At 44.3% G+C, this 17,282-nt stretch overlaps 1 protein-coding gene across 1 annotated transcript in view; it reads left to right on the plus strand.

Annotated features, from left to right (window-relative positions):
* Positions 1 to 6: 6 nt before the first annotated feature.
* Positions 7 to 17,282, plus strand: part of Rftn1 (raftlin, lipid raft linker 1) — a 189,491-nt gene continuing 172,215 nt past the window's right edge. The window contains exon 1 of the mRNA XM_010612786.3: positions 7 to 201. The gene's annotated coding sequence lies outside the window, so the exon portion shown is untranslated. The remainder of the gene's footprint in view (positions 202 to 17,282) is intronic.

The raw sequence follows: 17,282 nt of genomic DNA on the forward strand, positions 1-17,282 counted from the left end.
GCTGGGCGCAGGTCGCATCGAGCGGGAGCGCGGGCTCTGGGGAGGGCCAGGCGCGGATCGCCCAAGGGACCGACAGGCGAGCTCGCCGCGCAGCCAGTCTGCTCGCGTTCTCCGCCGCTGTATGGCACAAACTTTCCTCCCGGGACGCAGCACGCCTTCTCAGGGAGCCCGCCAGCGCCTCTGCTCCTCCGGTCCGGGAAGGTAGGTGGGGGCGCGGGCACCTCCTCTTGGTCCTGCCGACGAGCCCCACCTGGCACCTCCCCGCAGGTTGCCCTGTGCTGGGGCTCCCGAGCTGCCCTTAACCTGGTTCCGATAGGGACGAGGTGACCCTTTGGACACCGGGCTATTGGCCCAACTTTTTATTAGGGAGGAGTCCCTGGTGCGATGGAGAGGACTCGGAGTAGTAAGTTGGGGGTCGTAGGCTCTCCTAGGAAGGACTCGTTGGGGACGCTTTGAGGCCACAGGTGGTCCCGGACACGCGCTGCACGTTGTGCTCGGCGAGGGTCAGGCGGGAGCCAGAGAGAGTCCAAGTTACCGGGTCGGGTAGGGTTGAGAGGCACCCGTCGGCAACCGCCCCTCCGTGCGCCCAGCGAGGTGGGCTTTGCTCTGCGGCAGAGCTGCAGGGCTGGGACCAGACCTGTCCAGCGCTCAGAGGCGCGGGGAGTCGGGGCATGGAGAGTCCCCGCGGCGAGAACGGGGGCATCCCCTTTTGAAAAAGAGATTTTCTTCCTTTGCCTTAACCCCGTAAGCGTAAGCGTAAGGAACGCTAAGATGGGCACAGGGCTGGGAGGGGAGGAGGAAGCCGGCTTGGCAGGCACGCATGCCTGGTTCCAGGACAGGCTCGTTCCGCTCACCTCCGCACTGTTTTTGGCAGGGAGAACCGCGTGGAGGCCAGGGTCCTGACCCTGGCTCGCGCTCAGCTGCCCTGTGTGCCTGTGGGGGCTTAAAAAAATCAAAAAGTATTTGGAGGTTTCTGTGTGTGAGTGGCTGCCCTGGTTCCCAGCAGCAGCTCTTTTTGCATCCGTACAGCTGTTTACAGATGCTAGGTATACGGTTGGACCAGGTGTCTTCCAACCCTTGCCCGTCCTGTGTCATCTCAGGATAAGGAGGCCTCGCCAGGAAGGAAGCAGGGTGTAATGTGCGCAAACTCTGGGGCTGTGGGTAGGGCCACCGTGTATCCCGTGTGCTCCTGGCTGCCAGAATTCCTAATTTGTACTTTCAAACGGCCAAATTTCGAGGAAGTTCAAGTGACCCGACGTCACCAACGCGCAGAAGGTTTAAGCAACAGGCTGTTTGGGGCACTTTGGTGTGGGTGTGCCAGCCTCGGTGAATGAAATCACGTTGACCTCCGGCAGAGCTCTGTGTCCTCTCTCACCCTCAGTGGGTTTCTGGGCTGCCCAAGTGGGCCCCAGGGCTGGGCTGTCAGGGCTACATTCATGCAGCGAGTCATTAGGAGGCTTTTCTTTGTTCAGCTTTGGGCTTCGTGGACATGGGACCAGTGGAAGTGAAGTACTGTCCAGTTAGCTAATAGATTTGGAGCAGGAATTGAAATAAGATAAATTGGGAACACAATTTAGTGAGTTCTTTTTCTCCTCCTTGAGCAGGCATATTTGGCTTACATTCAAATAATTGCTTTGTCTGTAGGGAAACAGGCAGAAAATCTTTGGCACGAGTGACGTGAGTTCCTGTAAAGCTACTTGTGCTCTTCAGATCTTCACTTTTGGTCACAGTTGAAACTACGTGGTCCCATAGCTTGGTGAGCATGGGTGCTTCACGGATGTCTAACTTGAGCCAAGGAAAGGGCACTGTGACACGACTCTATCACCCTTTTTTAAGGCAGGACAGTTGCAAGAGCAATAACCACCCAAATACCCATACCTACACTATAATGAACATTTTGTTGTGTTGATTTTATTGCACATCTATCCACTCATCCTGTTTTCCAACCTTCAGTCCCGCTTATTTTTGATGAATTTTGAAGTAAATTACAGACATTAGCAAAGGCCACATGTAAATACTGTTTTTCAGCACACACTTTATTGAGTTCAATATATGTTCATGGTTTTCTTGAGGTAAAATTTATGTACAGTAAAACACACAAATCCGAAGTGCTGTCTGTGCTGTCTGTGCAGCAATGACCCGTGTGTCTCTAGTCCCTATCAAGATAGGGGAACTTGACCATCACCCAAGAAAGTTTTTTCATCCTTTCTGTCAGCTGGGCCCTGCCTCTGCCTTCTCAGTGGCAAATATTGCCATTTCTTACTATTGGTTAATTTTTCCTTTTCTTGGATTTCATATGCACTTAATTATATGGTGTTGTATAAAGTTTCTTTCACTTTGTATGTTTTTTTTCTAGAGTCATACATGTTGTATTTATCAGTAATTTTGGCTTTTTTACTGCTGAGTTATATTCTGGAGGTATGTTTATACCACGTACTTTAAAATGTATTTCCCTGTCTATATAAACACATGAGGTATGCCCCTTTTTTACATTTTTCATTTGTTACTGTGAGCAAAACTGCTATGAATATTCATGAACAAGGATTCCTAGGGATGTTATTTCCCATTTCTTGTGGATAAACAGCTTGGAGTGAATTGCTGGGTCACAGAGGAGAGGTATATGTGAACCTTCTAAGAAACTGCCAGACCTTTTTCCAGCTTGGCGATAACCATTTTATACTCCCACCAGAAAAGGGTGAGATTCTGAGTACTTTATTACAATCCTGTTTTCCTGTCCCACAGTCAAGACTGGTTTGATTAGTGTTCTCCTGGGGCCAGAGGGACCCAGAATTTGGGACCACCGGAGAGTCTGGCACATATTCTTTTTATAGGTAGAGAGGCTGTGGGAAGTCATTGACTTTGCCAGTAAATGGGTTTAAACTTAAATTATTACAGACGATTAGATGAATATTTTATCTTTAGAGATCTTTAGAGAAGGCAATTCCTTTGGGGAATGTACCCTTGGTTGGTAAAGATTGATCGAGTACTTTCTATAAAAAGAAAAAATAAGTCCCAAGCTCCACAGAATTCCACTAAAACTTCTGCTTAGAAACTCCAGGGGGAATTCCTGGCCTCTTGGTCTTGTTGTTGTGAACTTGGTAGAGATTTCCCTTGGACTTTAACAACCTGGGCAGCTGGCTGTTGAAAGGAGTTGTGTTTGCTTTGTGAAGTGGTCAGATTTGGCTTTTTGAAGGCTCAGAATAGCTTTTTTGTGAAAGTGATTTGGCCTCTCTGCAAGAAACATGGCCTGTCAACACCCCTCTTATTATCCTAGCTGAGAAAATGGGTCTGACCCCCTCAGGTCCCCTTCCATCTTAGTCCTCCTCTGTGAGCCAGCAATAGAAACCTGACCTTGTCTGGTTCAGGAAACAGGAAGTGAGCCTTTCAGCTTGGTGGAACCTAGGATGGAATTTTTACTTTTCCTCAATGTGTCCCAGTGCTGACCAAGCTTTGCAGGGATCAGATGACTGGTTATGCAGTCCTCAGATACTACACTGTGTTTTCAGGCTGTTCTACTCATCTTAGCACAGTATGGTACAAGGCCCACCACAGGATAGAGACACAATAAACATTAGCTGGATGACACACAGTACCCATCTGAGTGACTGCTTCACTGGGGGTCGACAGTGGTGCTAAGAGGCCAAGGTCCCTGGATATTTCACTAGCGAACACATTACCCTAGCCAAGCAGATAGGTTCAAAGTGCTTGGAGCTAGGAAATCTTTGCTGAATGTAAACTTTCCTTGTTTTCAGAACCATTCTTTTTTTTACTGCAGATTTTACTAATGTTATTAACAAAACAATAATTATAGCTACCAGTTGCTAAGAGCTTATTACTCTTTGCCAAACACTGTTGGGCACTTAATATGCATTATCTAAATTTAATCTTCTTGAAAGGCAAGTACTGATAATTATTTGCAGTTTAGCCTGGAGGAAACAAGTTTAGCAGGTTAACTTGCCTTAAATTCGTATTTTCATATTTCCAAGACTCCTTTTGGGTAGAGAAAACTGTAGCATTTTGGTTTAGCAAAAGCAGAGACCAGACACAAGTACAGAATTCAAAACACACAAAGTCACAGGATAATAGAAACATCACATAGGAGAACAAAGTTACAGGAAATGACACACTGGAGTCACTTTCTTTAGTAGGGCTTTTTTTTTTTCCTCTTTCTGTTTTAAACTTGTAGTATGAGATGCAACCGGGGCCTGTATAGAAGTACTACTTTGGGTAATATTTTAAGATATTGTTGATTGGTTAGGATTGTGATTTTATTGAAGAAAAAAAAAGATGCCAGCTGTCTGGTTTGATTGTGTGTCTGACCTCTTCAATACGATAGCCACATGAATTGAAATTATGTGTATGTATTAAAGAGTGAAAATGAGATAAGGTAAACATGCAGCCTCTTAGTCTTACTAGCCACGCTGTGAGTGGCTCAGAACCACACGTTGCTGGTGGATGCTAAACTGGACTGCAGAGCTGTGGGGTGTTTACTTTCTGTTGAAAGCTCTGTGTGACAGCTACTCCATGGTAGACTTCTCCTTGTTTCCCAACAGTTAAGAATGGAGCAGACGGTGGCAAAGGCTTAGGCTATTTTTCACCAACAGAGAGATAAATTTAGCAGACATTTTCTTTTGTGTTTATCTTTTCAAGTTGTGTGTGTGTGTGTGTGTGTGTGTGTGTGTGATCTTTCCTCTTGTTCTCATTTGGGTTTTGACATAAATTTGAGTTTTACTCTTCTCCATGACCCCCACAGAGGCTTTCATTATTATCACTACGTATTTCCTCAAGATGTGGTCTCATAAAGGATCAGGGTAGCAGGCGAGCCATAGCCACTGCTTGAGCCCTGTTAATTCCTTGTTCTCCAGATAAGAATTTGGTTCAGCTTTTAAATATGCATTTGTGTGCCTTACTCCCTACCTGGGCTGAATTCAGGAAGAAAAATCGCTCTCAGCAGGCTAAAGCCAAAGAGCTAGAAAATCAGGTCACATCTATGGTGATGGCTACCTGCCAGGACTGAGATGGAAGAGATACCATTTGGGGTACTTGAAGGCTCCTTTGGGGTTTCCCTGGGTATGACCTGCCTCTGGGATGCAGGGAGTTGTGGAGAGGGCTGGGAGTTTTGCTGTTACAGTTATACGGATTCTCTTCCTGCCTCTGTGGGGTTTGCTACTCCAGATTCGGGTTCAAGAGAGAGGGGAAGCCAATCCTCAGGTGTCAGCAGACAGTCTGTACCAGGTGGAGGTGGAAAATCAGTGCTGCTTTATAATTCTGTAAGAGAGACTTCTACACCTTTCAGCCAGGGAGCCAAATGCTGCCTTCACGGCTAACTTGCTTTGGCTTTTACAACTGAAATGTCCCATTTTGTAATTCTATAGGCAGATCTCTCTCCCTCTCTCTCTCTCTCTGTCTCTCTCTGTGTGTGTGTGTGTGTGTGTGTGTGTGTGTATGTACACATTTTGAAACTAACCTACTTTGCACTTTATATTATTCTGAGGAATCATATAGGATTTTTGGAGTAGTTCTCAGATTCCTCTGATTTTAGGAAGCTGTGTAATGGATCCTATCCATAAAGTTGGATAGGAAGAGATTTGATTAATCACAGCCTGGCTAGTAGAACATGACCACATCATATGTTACCAAATTTCTGAGATACACAGTACAAGAAATCATACTATTCATCAATACTACTTCTAAATTTGAAAAATTTTGGAGATTTTTTAAAGTTTCTTATGCCATCTTAGAAATACCCATTTCAGTGTAATTATGACTATAGGCCAGAGCAGGTTGAAAGCATCTTAATAATGGTCAACAAGTCCTACTATTTATGGTATTAAAATTGTAAACATTTACACTGCTCATTCTCCATGCCTAAGATCCTCTGATTCCTGTTCAATATTAACACATCCAGCCTTATCTAATCCTGACCCCACTAAGTACATGCTGCTGTCGTGCACATTTTACAGATGAGAAAACTGAGGTTAAATGGCTTCTTCAAAGTCACAGGGCTAGGAATTAGGCTCATCAGGGTGTGAACCCAGGCAGTCTGGTTTCAGAATCTTTGTACCCCAACCTTGAGCTGAACTGTTAAGAAAATGGACTTGAAAGCCGCGGTGGATATTTTAAAGGCTGCTTTCCATCCTTTAGTCCAGAAATGTTTCCCTTGCTCCTGAAGGATGTTGACTGAGTTGGTATTTGTTGTGTGTCATTGGGTGGCTGCCTTTGGGGACAAAAATGTGGTTGGTGCCTTTGAGGAGTGTGTTGCCAGGTTGGTGCATCCAAGAACCCTAGACCGGTGCATCCCACCATCCAGCCCCACCAGGATGCAGTTAATGCAGCCGAAGCAAATTCCTGGCTGTCTCTGTCTCTCTTTCTCAGGAGATGGCTACTCCGGCCTTCTAGCTGCATAGCTGGCCGACCTGTAGGCACCTTGGATGCCCTTTTCTTCTCATCCCCTATTTCCAGTCCATCAATACATCCTATTTTCTACCTTCAAACAGACCCAGAATTTGAACACTGCCTCCACCTCTACTCCCTGTTACCTGGCATCCAGCTGAGGCTGGGGAAGCCAGGCCCGCAGGATTGCCTCTGGTGTGCTCCACCTTCCTTCTGCAGGCTGGCTTCCCACAGGTCCTCTGAGCCCCAGCTCACCTGCACCTGTGCTGCCTTCCTGGACCATTGCCCCCAATCCCGTGGCCCACTCTGTCACCTTCTTCTGAGGCTTTTTCTGATCATCCTCTTTAAAAAGTGTGCCTCCTCTCCTGACTGCTGTACTTCTTCCTGCAATTATTTTTCTATTTGACATACTTGAAAATTGAAGTTTCATTTATTATTTTTATTTTTCTGTTATCTGATTCTCTCCTCCTGAAGATAAGGTCCCTAGGGGTTTGCTGTCTTGTGCTTTACTTTGGTATGGTTGGCATTTAAAACAGGCTTTCATGTATAGTAAGTGCTCAATATGTGTTGGTTGAATGATCAATTTAGAGGGACATCCTGTTAGAGCTCAGTCTTGAAGGAGAGTGTGATAGATAATTTTGTGTCGACTTAGCTTGGCTGTGGTGCCCAGTTTTAGGTCAATCAGTAGTCCAGTTGCTACTATGAGGTACTTCCTAGATGTTTAAAGTTTAAATCAGCAGACTTTGAGTAAATCAGATGACCTTCAGTAATGTGGGTAGGCCTGATCCAGTCAGTTGAATACCTTAAGAGAAAATACTGAGGAGCCCAAAGAAGGAGTTTGACTCCAGACAGCCTTTGGACTGAAGACTGAAGCATTAATTCTTCCCTGGGTCTATGGCCTTCTGGCCTGCCCTGAAGATTTTGGACTCGGTCAATTCCACAATTGAATGAGCCAATTCCTTAACATAATTATCTGTCTTTGTCTCTCTTCTCTTTCTCTCTAGCCATCTGTCCCCTCCCATACCCACATGCATGCTGTTGGTCCTGTCTCTGAATCCTGACTACTCTAGAGGGTGTACTTGGTCCAGTGTGAGTAAAGTCATGGTGTCCAGAGGGTTCTGGGTGTTTGTGACAGCTGGTGATGGCTGAGCTAAACTGGATCCTGGGGCCAGCAGTGGGAGACAGGACTGGAGAGGAAGGTGGCTGGGGTTATACTGATGCCAGGGACTCAAGCTGGACAGTGAACGTGATTACACTCAGCCATTTCTGTGTCCTAGGAGAGTTACTCTGCTAAAGGCCAGTAATAGGAATTAGGAGGGTGAGGAGAAGCCAGATTTGAGGAAGGCTTTGGACAGACCTGAAATGGCAGGTTGGTTGGGTGAATGCAGTGGAGGAATGGAAGCATCAACCAGCACTGGTCACCAAGCCAGTCACAGGGTGAAGAACAGTGGCAGGTGTTAGGCGATGCCTGAGATTTTGGGCCTGGATATTACCAGGGCAGGGTGCTACCCACAGAAATGGGAGAAACAGGCTCAGTGGGGGAAGGTGTTGGGTTCTATTTGGGATTTATTTTTCTGGGAGTGGTGGGAGAGTTCCAGGTGAAGATGTTGAAAACAGGTCTGTGGAAATATTGTCCTGGAGCTGGAGAGGACAGTGTGGAGAGAGATAAGGGGAGCTTTGCTGAGAGTGGGTTCTGTTAGGTCAGGAAAGGGGATGTCATTGTTACAGGAGAGACGGCATGTGTGCAAATTTTCTGGCACACGCAATACCATATATTGGTGGCTCCTAGATTTTACACCCCTGGGTATTACAGTGAGCTCACCGGGGTCAAAAGTTAGTTGACATTTTTGCCACTACTCATGTGAGGTCGTTCCCAAAGTCCACATCAGACAGCCCCACATTCCTTTTGATGGCATCATACCTCTCCAGAGTAGCACTTTGGGTGGCTGCTAACAATGTGGGAAAGAAAAGGACAGTGGCAATGTCCAATGTGATGTCAAGGTTTAAGAAGTAGTGTCCAGCTTCTGGTAAGTACTTATGGTGTTTTAGGAAGGAAAGACAATTTTTTTCTTTCAATTTATGTGTACTCACGTGTAAATACCATAGTTTCTCTGGTGTGAAAAATTTAAAAGTGTAAATAAGGATCAACATGTATAATTGATATTGTATAATAGGAAGAAAAGGGCTAAAAGTATAGGGGAAGTGGGAGGGGTAGGGGAAAGGTAAGAAGGGAAAAGAAAAAAAATGGAATCAAAGTCTTTGCAAATAGGGAAGGGTGGAGGGGTTAAAGGGAGGACAGGGGAATGGGGAAAAAATAACCAAGACCTGTCATGTAAAGGTACAAGATCTCAAGAATGAATGTAACTGTACTGTATACCTAAAATGTACCAATAAATTAAGGAGGAAAAAAAATTTATGTGTACTATTTTTTTCAAAAGGCTAAGTTATCAGGGTATAAAAAGTTGTTTGAGCCTCGCTGTTTAATACGTGGACCCTTAGGTGTTTGTGTAACTTAAGAGAGTGTAAAGGACACACTGGGAAGCTAAGGGCCACACACTGAGAAAATCTTGGAATCTCTTCTGTACTTGAAACTCTGGATCATGTGTAGATGGTAAGAGTAAACGCAGGATAGAAGGACAGAGAGAAGGAAGCCGGGGGGCTGTGTTTGTGCAATTGCATTTCTGCAAAAAATGAAAGATATGAAGCACATAAGGTAAAAAGTAAGCATTTGTTTCACCTAGGTGGCAGGCAAACCGATGTTTCATTCTCTGAACTTTCTACGGGGTTGAAGTGCTTCATAATTAAAATAATTTCGGAAAATTGAAACGGGAGGAAGGCAAGGGGTGTGGCTGTGTTTGGGAGGACGGCGGAGGAGGTGGCCCCGGTGGTGGAGGAGGATTGAAGAGAATGGAATGGGGAAGCAGAGAATGAGCTGAAGGGTCCTGCGCCCTGCTGAATCTTCCCTGACTGTCAGAGGATTGGAGAGGGTTGGGAGCCGGAGAAACGAGGTTTCCCAGTGCTGGCTGCATGCTGAGTCACTTGGAAGGGCAGAAAAGTTCTTGGGCTCAGTCCCTAGCCCCGTTGCCTACACATCAGGACTTTTGAAGAAATTTCCAGCTATCCTTCCCAGGGACAGCCAAGATTGAGAATCACTGCTGCGGTCCAGAGCGTCTCAAACTTTGCCATGAGTCAGACTTTAATGAAGAACCCCTTGTGAGAGTGTAGGTTCTGATTGAGCAGGTCTGGGGTGCAGCCCGGAGCCTGCATTTCTAGGAAGCTTCCAGTGCCTGCTGCTGGTGGCTGAAGATCACAGTTGGAGTAGGGTGTTCCGAGGGGAGCTATTTTTTAGTGAGGGAGGGGTGGAGAGAGCAGCTGGGACCAAATGTACCGAGAAAGGGACCCCCAGGGAGATAGTGGTTTGTGGGGTGGGGATGGTCAGGGTAGGCAAGTGTTTCCTTTTTACAACGCAAACACCACTTGTATTAGTTATGTCTTGTTGTGTAACAAATTACTCCAGAATCTGGCCCCTGAAGAGTCTATTCTCAACCTCTTTATGACCCCTCTGGGACAGGAGTAGACTTGGAACATAAATAGCCCCACCTGTGGAGGTGTAACAAGTTACCCCAACACGGAGAGACTTAGGATAATAACCATTCGCTATTTCACATGGTTTCTGGGAGTCTGGCTCTAGCAGTGGCTAGCTGGGTGGTCCAGACTCAGCCTCTCCTGAGGTTGCAGTCACATGCCTGCTGGGTGCAGCTCAGTGTGGTGGAGTGCTTGGCTGGTGTGCCTGGAGCCCTGGGTTTGATCTCCAGCATCAGGGAAAAGAAAAATGTAGGCTAGGCGGGTCACTGTGGGACTAAGAGCGCCCCTCAGATGTGGGTGCTAATTCAGCATTGCCTTGGCAGGAGGCCTCTCGTTCCCAGCCACAGGGGCTCATGGGCTGGTGGATAGAGCGTCCTTACTGCATAACGGCTGGTTGCCCTCAGATCGAATCATTCAAGAGGCCTCCAGATGGAACCATGTTGTTATCTATAACTCAGCATAGCAAATCACATTCTCATTTCACAGTAGCCTCATGGCAGCACAGGTCAGCCCTGGTCAGCATTGGGAGGGGCACACAGGGTGCAATTATCAGGAACACCCCTGAGGGACACCTTGGAGGCTGACTGTGGTTCCCTTACTGTTTCTGACCATGAAGATAATGTGTGCTCAACACAAGAAAACTTGAAAATATCTCCCATGAGCTCATGACCCAGAGGAAAATTCTGATAATATGCAGTCTCTGTCCCTCTATTTAAAAAAAGAATATGGATTTTATATGCAAACATACACATATGAACTTGAAAAAGTACCATATAATAGCACTGTTTTATGTAGATTGTTTATTATACTTACCATTGGATTATTAATGCTTTTGATGGGTAAATCTTAGTTATTCTTGAGTTTCTTAAAGTATGTTTTTAGGGTATCAAAATTTGACACCAACTGAATAGTTGTCTGATTTTTTCAGGTTTTCATTTATGAAGTGTGATAAAAATACAGTGAATGTTTAAATTTTAAGAATTACTATACTAGGAGGCAAGTTAATCCCTTTAATAAATGGTGTTGGAAAAATTGAATATCCACATGCAGAAGACCTGTATATCTCATCAGGTACTTAAACATCAACAACTAGGATTATATCAGAGTAAAAAGTTTCTGTACAGCAAAGGAAGCAGCCATCCCAGTGAAAAGTAGCCCACAGAATGGGAAAAAAATTTTGCCAGCTATACCTTGGACAGAGGAGTAACATCTAGAATATATAAAGAATTCAGAAAAATTAAACCCTCCCCAAAATAAAAGACCCAGTCAAAAAATGGGCAACTGAAATAAAAGATAACTTCACAGAAGTACAAATGGCAAAAACAACAACAACAACAACAACAACAACATGAAAAATGTTCAAAATTACTTGCTGTTAGAGGAATGCAAATTAAAACAATACTGAGATACCATCTTACTCCAGAAAGAATGGCTATCACAAGAAATCAAACAATAACAAATGCTGGCGAAGCTATGGGAAAAGAGGAACACTTCCACATTGTTGGTGGGAGTGTAAACGGGCACAATCACTGGAAATCAGTGTAGAGATTTCTCAAAGAACTAAAACTAGAAATTTTGCTTGAACTGGCTATTCCCCATCTAGATACCGTCCCAAAAGAGTTAGACATATTATAGGGATACATGCATACCCATGTTTATAGCAGCACAGTTCATGATAGCTAAATCTTGCAAGTGGCCTATATGCCCATCTGCAGATGATCGGATAAAGAAAATGAGATATTTATGCACAATATTTATATTGACAAGATAAACTTGAGGCATTCTTAGATGAATGGATGTAACAACTCTGTAATAGTAAGTGAAATAAGTCAGACACACAAGCTTAAATATCTCATTTTCTCTTATGTGAGAAACTAAAAAAGTACATAAGTAAGGAACACAATAAATAAATAGGGAGATCTTTTACAAATGGTTAGGGGAACAAAAGATGCAAAGAGGTTTAGGGGAGGGAAAGAAATGGGAATAAAAGAAGTGAGGGGGAAAATGATGAAAAATAGAGCTTTTGCAAATAGGGAAAGGATCAAGATTTGGAAGGAGCAAGAAGGGAGGGAAGGGGTAGGGGATAAAAAAGAATTAAGATGTACAGTGTTATGTATATAGATAGATTCCCCATGATAAAAGTGTTTACTGCAAACATGTACTATAAAAAATTATTACACCAAAAAACACATTACGATTAATTTCCCTCAAAATACTTCTTGTTTTGAACACACTTCACTTTCTGAAGCAGTTCTGGAGCCCTCTTTGGGGAGGGTTGGTGGTTGAACTGTTGTAGTTGCCTTGATGTCTTGAATCACTTCAGAACATTTGCCTTTCATCGTCTTGTTGACTTTGGGGAAGAGCCGGAAGTCACAAAGTGCCAGATCAGGTGGACAAAGTGGGTGAGGACACCCTGTAAAGCTTTTCTGAACCTGTCTTTCCACGGGATGTCACTCAGAAGTAGCATTCACCATGTTTCCAATCATACTTTATAAAGGTACTCACAGAATAAGTCTTCCAGAACTGTTTTAGAAAGTGGCAAGAGTAACGGGATAAGTGTGTTTAAAGTGAGGGAGGGATTCTGAGAGGAGTTAATGGCAAAATGTCTTTTACTGTAATACATTTTAAAATTTAAATATCACCGTATATTTTGATCACCCCTCGTATATTTCTGAATCGAGAGAGATGTTATTATGTAAGGACTTCCTAATTTCGATCACCAGATTTTTGAGCGACCGAATAATGTAATAAACACACTTAAGTCTTCAAATATGGAAAGTTATCGAGTATACAAATAGGAGATGAGTTTGCCACCTGACCCAGCATCAGTGCATGTAATTGCTGTGTCTGGTTGCTTGTCATGAGCTGTTGGCATTTGCTAAAATTAGCTTTTCAGGCTGCCTCCGATTAGTGGCAAGTATGGTAAATGAGGGCTCACTCTTAATGAAACTAATTTGTATTTGAAAATATAACTACATTTATTGCCCCATCATTTAAATGTGTGCATTCTTGCTTGATAGTAAAAATGAGCTTTTAAGCTGAAGCTTTCATAAACTGTAACTGAATATTTTTAGAAGGTGACCTTTTTGAAATGGGTTTCCATTGTCTTAGATCTTCGGAAGCCTTTCAGACACAAATTAGAAATAACTTTTAGAGAACCAAGACCTGTCATGTAAAGGTACAAGATCCCAATGATGAATGTAACTTTACTGTATACCTAAAATGTACCAATAAACTCAATGAGAAAAAAAAAACTTTTAGAATAGTCATTTTGACATTTAAGATGACAAAGAACGTTAGGTCCCATTGCAGTTTGGCTTTGTCTGGGGATAGGTCTGTGGTGATGTGCTCTGTAACTGTTTATCTCTGAATGCTTCCTGCTCTGTCCAGACGTCTAGAACAGCCAGCCATACTGCCCAGTGTGTATCTGCTCATTATCTCTGTCCTCTTTTCATCTGTGACCTTCATGAGGGCAGGGCCCGGCCTTCGGAGTTTTTCTGTTTGTTAATTGAGGGCCTGACTCTGAGCAGACCTTGAGTAGAGTTTGAATGTGTGGATGGTTGAATGAATTCTGGAACATGAGTTCCCTTCCTTGTGGAGCTGACAGCTCCAATTTGGAGTTGGTCCTCTGTGTTCTGAAGATACACTGCACTTGAGGGTTGACTCGTGAAACGTTGATTTTCCAGGATGTCACCTTTCAGCAGTTTTCTGGTGATTTGCTGCACGTAACATCTTCTCCATGCAGTTGGTCTCAGAACCTGCCTCTGATTTCCTCCTTAGGAAGCATCTAGTTCTAATTACTCTTAGCCAGTTTTTGCTGGAGAACTATATGTACATTTTGGCTGTTTTTGCTTGTATTACCACAGATGAGGAAAAAGCTCTTCTCTTTCCTCTACACTTTAGATCTTGTGGAATGTTTCTCCTGGTCCCCTGATGCTAGGAAGATTCATACACGTAGCACAGAGATGGCTGTTGAGAAGAAAGACAAAGAAAAGCAAATGCCTATTCAATTGTCCATCGAAGTGGATCGACAGTCAACTCACACAAAATACAAAGTTTCCTTTGAGGTGTCAGTGTGATGTGCTGGGGAATTTGGAGGGGCAGACTTGTAGGAGCTCCATGGCTCCTAGATAAAGTACACTGGGCCCTTGTCTTAGGAATTTAATTTATTCCCCAGGGCTGGTTGTAACTCCAGTTGGTCAGTTGAAGGCTCAGGCTCCTCTACACAGCCTTCAAAGTCTCTTCTGTATGCAGGAAGCTCTCAGAGTCCTTAGACACTGGTCCAGGGTTTCTCAACCCCACACAGGAAAGAATTTTGTCATGCTCCTTCCAGAACTCTTTTAAGGGTCAAATCTGTATCCAGAACCATCTAGAAGCACAAGTGGCTGGTGTTTGGGTTGTAATTCAGGACTGTTTGTAAGTTAAAACTAAAATTTTGGTTGTAACCCAAGTTGTTTATATGTCGGGCTGGTCACGACTCGAGGGTCCCCTGTATTTGTGTGTGTGTATGTGTGTGGGGTCTCGCGAGACACGGGTGACTCTTACCGTGTCTCCTTGGCCATGTAGACATGGGGTGCAGACTGGGGAGATGACGTAGACCCCACTGAATAGTGGGAGGAGTGTCTTGGATTTTGAAGCCACATTTCAAAACCCTCTGTTTACTTTCCACCTTACCAGAGACCTTGACCCGGAAAGGGCTGTGCTTCTAGGGTGACTCTCCCTGAAAGTGTGGGCGAGGGAAGGCACAGCCATGTCTGGCGTCTTCTGCCTGCATGTGGAGTCCAGTTCCCTTGACTCTTCCTCTGCTCCTCTCCCACTGCCCTCAAAGCCCAAACCCATCCAGCCTCTTGCAGGGCTCTTATGTGGTCATGCTTCTGGGCATTTGGCATAGTAATACTCAGGTTCCAAAACTCTGCACTGATGTAAAGTACTATAGTATCTTAGTTTTCTTCCTGTTTTGCAGCTTAGATTTTCTGACTATAATGGATCTTTTTGGAATGATGTAAATGTCTTTCCCATTTTGATGGGGTGAAGGTGGCCAGCAACTGCCCTGTGTGTCTCCCTTCCAAGAGAACACTGCTTTTTAGAAAGCGGTTGCTTAAACAGGGTTGCCCTCACTCCAAAGAGATGAATCTCGAAAGTTTGAGACCCCAAAGATTCAGATATTACAGGTCTTCTGCTGGCTTGTACAGTTTATTTTTTTCTGTGTCTGATCACATAGGTGATTTGCCCAGATTCCCTTTATGTCCTCTGATAGCAAGTGCATACCCTTTGGGCAAAACTTGAGCAGAGACTTCAAGTTTGGGACAGTTTGTTTGATACCTTAAAGTTGTGAATTGGAAATTTTTTAAAATGTATCTTATTCATCCTGATAACCATTTCCTTTCTGGTTTCAGGTGACTTATCCTTCATGGAAGAAATTCATTTTTTTTTCTTTTTTGGTACTGGGGATCAACTCAGGACCTTGCGCTTGCAAGGCAGGCAGTGGAACCACTGAGCTAAATCCTCAGCCCTTGGTTTTAATTTTTATTTTTTTCATTGAGTTTTTTTATACTTTTTAAGTACACAGTACAGTTACATTCATCATTAGAATTGTGTACCCTTACATGACAGGTCTTGGTTCTCATTTTTCCCCATACCCCTGCCCTCCCTTTACCCCCTCCACCCTCCCCTATTTACAAAGACTTTATTTCCATTTTTTCCTTTTCTCATATTTTTTCTCTTCCCTTCTTTCCTTTCCCCTACCCTTCCCACTTCCTCTACACCTTTATCCCCTTTCTTCCTATTTCACACTGTCATTTATACAATTTGGATCTTATTTACACTTTTAGTTTTTCATACCAGAGAAACTATTCGGTACTTACATATATGTGTCTCTTGTCCTCAGTTTGTAAATTAAAAATTAACTAGAAAGTTATGGACCGAATTAGATCACACTGACGTGTGAGTGGCTACCAGCAGTCTTAATTTATTGCTCTTCCCATGGACATAGTTTTGGTTTTGAAGGGCAGCTGTCAGTTCAATGGAATAAGTCTCTAATGCTGAAATTTACGGAATAGAGTAGCAAAAATGGGAGGACTTTCTGGGGAAGAGGTTTCCTCTTGGTGGTCCCCCAGTGCCCTGCTTCCCCTGGCTCGGCGACCTGCTCACCGTGGCCCATGTCCTTTGTGTGACAGCTCGGGCCCAGGATAGGTGTGCCTCGATCGCATGTTGGAAAACAGTCCTTCGCCTCCTCGACTCCATGGCATAGCTGCAAGCGATGCTCTGTGCGAGCCGACGGCAGATGAACATGCCTGCTGTAGACAGTGCTTTCCATTTTCATTCGGAACTGGAACTCAGGGCGTACATTTTTGTGTCTTCTTTTACACTCCAACTTGACATTATCATCGGGCATATTTTTGTGCAGCTGTAGGGCCACATAGTATTGATGCAGTGGTGAACATTTTAGTGGAATTTGAGTTGGGGGAGGATGTGATTTAGCATTCTGCTCTATGGCTCAGTGATTGTCACAAAGCGAACACCTGCGTAACCTGAACCCAGATCAAGGGGCAGGAGGATTGGGACCCCAGAAGTTGTGTACTGCCATGTGGTCGCTGCCCCACAGGGTGACCAGTTCCCCAGCTTCTAATATCATGGAGAGGTTCTGTCTGTTTTGGAACACCACATAAAGGGATAAGAAAATATATACCAAGGGCACACGTAGTCATGTGGATGAGTGCCGACTTTTTTGTGGTTTGGGCATTCACCCATGTTGTCGTGTGTGCTCTTAGTGTCTGTATTTTCATAGTATCTGTTATATGAATATGCCACACTTTTGTCTGTTCTACTGCAAGGCATTTACGTGGGGGAGATTCTAGCACTGAGCTTTTATAAAGTGATATTGTGAGCTTGCCTGCTTTCTTTTTCTCTTTCTCTTTCTTTTTTATGGAGGAGCCTGAACCCAGGGCCTTTTCACTGAGCTACATTCTGGTAAGCCCTTTCTATTTATTTATTTAGAAGGGATTTTGCTAAGTTGCTAAATTGCCTAGGCTGTACTTGAACTCACAATCCTACTGCCTCAGTGCAGCGTGCTGGGATTACAGCTGTGTGCCACCACCCCTGGCTGCTGTGAGCCTTCCTGTATGTATACCTGGTGCATTTTTGTTGACGTACACCGTACCTCGGACAGGAAGTTTTGGGGTCACAGGATACCAATATGTTGTATTCGGTTCCCCTACACATTGCCAGCTTTCCAAGCTGGTTGTACAAACCCTGCGCTCTCAGGATCCGGGTAGGGGAGTTCCATTTGATTCATTCTCACTGTT

Source organism: Fukomys damarensis, unplaced genomic scaffold, assembly GCF_012274545.1.
Source record: "Fukomys damarensis isolate Sample0158 unplaced genomic scaffold, DMR_v1.0_HiC HiC_scaffold_28, whole genome shotgun sequence".
Lineage (NCBI taxonomy): Eukaryota > Metazoa > Chordata > Mammalia > Rodentia > Bathyergidae > Fukomys > Fukomys damarensis.